Genomic DNA, 2,500 nt, shown 5'->3' with positions numbered 1-2,500 from the left:
GGACCATGAGGTCTTTCTCTGCCGTCAATCTTCTTTGTTTCTATGACAAGAGAATCCAGTTGCCTTTTGGGACAATAATGACCTGGATGATTACGAATTTCCATAGAAACCAATTTTTAATGGCACATGTTATTTTATTTTTGAGATTGGATGTTTGGGCATATTTTAAGGCTAAAAGCAAAATATTTCCATTTCCACACTTAACCTCAAGTCTCCAAAATGAGTAAATAGGCTAAAAATTATCAGCCCATTTCAATGTCATTACCATATCCCTGGAAAGCTAGGACAATAAGCCACAACTCCCACCCCAGAAGAGGTTCCTTGACGTAGATTAACAGCAATCATAGAAAGAATGGTGATGCGCAGGTTATTATCTTGTCCCTTCTGAAACTGTGGCTTTATTTCAGACAACAGTGCTGTGCAAGGTTGCCGCAAGAAATAGACGTTTTATATGCTAATCACTCCAGAGCATCGAACACTCTGATTTAAAGAAAGCTAACCCCTTCAAAAAATTTGCCTTCAACAAATTGAAATACACTGTTGCACAAAAACATGACGACTCAGGTAAATGGCAATCAAGTAAAGGAAAAGATGCAATCAAGTAAGTTACAAGCAATGGCATCTGCAGAATAATATGTTTCAAAATGTAAAGATAATCAGAAACAATCCAGAAAGAGTATTTTGTCAACTCAAACCACCAGCATTATTGCACAGAAAATCAGGCAGCTCATTTCACGAAGATTTAATTATATCAAAGGACCTTAATGTACATATTGAAAATAGAAGGTTTGGAGGATAAACCAATCAGGTGCTACTCATCCAGGGGCGTTAAGCTACAACAGCCACCGGAGTGGCTAAACTGGCATAGGATGAGGCAGAAGGGAAATAAAGAAAAAGCAAGATGCTTTTAAAGCATGTCAATTTTTCAACTTCCAAGTATTAGGGGTGCTCAAAAGTTGTGACATGTCTTGGGGATTGTAAATATATTTTGGTTACTTTAATATAATTTAGATGTGCTTGGTAAGCAACTACTTAAACATAACTTTTTAACACTTTGTTTCCTTTATTTATATAGGTTACAAATTGTTATGGTTAGCTCTGGCCCAGCTCCTGTTTTGCCCCCGGTGGAATCGGCTGATGAAGGCTCCTCTGACCAAGAAGACATGAGTGACAGGGAGGAGGAGAGTGTGGCAGACAGCTCAGAAGGAGATCAATTATCTAGCTCTTCCTTGGATTCAGAACAAGAGTTAATGATACAGCCACCCATACGGAGAGCGATGCATAGGCAACAACAACTCAGAGATTATTATCAAAGAAAATGAGGCCACCTGTGGTTGGGTGGGGCTGTGGTGATTAGTGAGGCTGCTATAAATAGCAGTCTGTGGGTTTGGCCATTGTGGAGGATTATCTGATCATTGTGTTTCATGACTGCTTTACTGACTGACTTTTTGTGTGCTGATTTTCCCCCGCTTTGAAACTAAACCAGAGCAAAGTGTGTTTCACTTTGTGAAAGAAGGACTGTGAATTGCCTCACAGCTGCAAGCTAAGTATCACAGAACTGATAAGGGACTTGTATAAATTACCAGTTTGTTTGGAGACGAGTGCTCTTTGCTATACCAAAAGAGGGCTTAGTTTAAGTGAATTTTCATTATAAAGAACATTGTTTTGAATTTTCAAACGTGTGTGTGTCTGAAATTTGTACCTGTGAATTTTTGGGAGGATTCTACCAGAGAGCCCGACAGAACACAAATGAGACAGAAAACAAGTTCCTTAATGAACAGCAATTATATGGTGTCAAATGCTCTTCATTGTTTGTTGAGACGTTCTGGGATAGCTGGAAACCTATGGATGAGTTCAGCAATTACGCACTCAATTGTGCCTTTAACACTGTTTCCAAAATGGCTTCGAGAGCTCTAGTGAAGTATCTGAGAGGCAGCACTGCTTTGATCCTCATCTTACGTCCTGATGTCAAACTCAAACTCAAGCTCATTAATTCTTTTGTACAATGTCTGTCCTGCGTAGAACCTACCACAGCACTTCTGGAAGATTGTGACAAGTATCTCATTAGAGGAGAAGCGTGTGAAGGTGCCTCTAATTTTGTGTGAAAAGTTGTTAGGCCTACGATAATGCCGTTAATGTAAATGCGGGGCAGCATAGAAATCGTGGTTTGGTCCCCGTGTTAGAATCATTCCCTGTTGATTGTGACAATCTGCTTCAAGTTGAGTGGTAGCCTGTGTTGAAGTACTGGGCTGCCACCTAATTCTAAGAAAACACAGTGTCATTATCTAGTGTGGGCTGTAACTTTTTCATAATCTATTTTGGGATCTGTGATCTATAAGTGACTATCAATGGTATTCTTTTGTCCTGTTTCCATGATCTGTCTTTTAATAAGGTCCTCTCTGGAAAGTGATCTAGCTCTGCTTATTTTTCTATTGATCTCATGAATTGGCCCTTTAGTTTCCTGGATGCCTGGTTTAATTCCATCACTTGAGCATCTGTA

At 39.5% G+C, this 2,500-nt stretch overlaps 1 protein-coding gene across 3 annotated transcripts in view; it reads right to left on the bottom strand.

Annotated features, from left to right (window-relative positions):
• Nucleotides 1-2,500, bottom strand: part of PIGG (phosphatidylinositol glycan anchor biosynthesis class G (EMM blood group)) — a 97,120-nt gene that overhangs the window by 53,258 nt on the left and 41,362 nt on the right. The window lies entirely within an intron of this gene.

The sequence above is a fragment of the Erythrolamprus reginae genome, chromosome 2, assembly GCF_031021105.1.
Source record: "Erythrolamprus reginae isolate rEryReg1 chromosome 2, rEryReg1.hap1, whole genome shotgun sequence".
NCBI lineage: Eukaryota > Metazoa > Chordata > Lepidosauria > Squamata > Dipsadidae > Erythrolamprus > Erythrolamprus reginae.
Note: the sequence above shows the minus strand (reverse complement) of the source record. Positions and strands in the feature narration are given on the sequence as shown.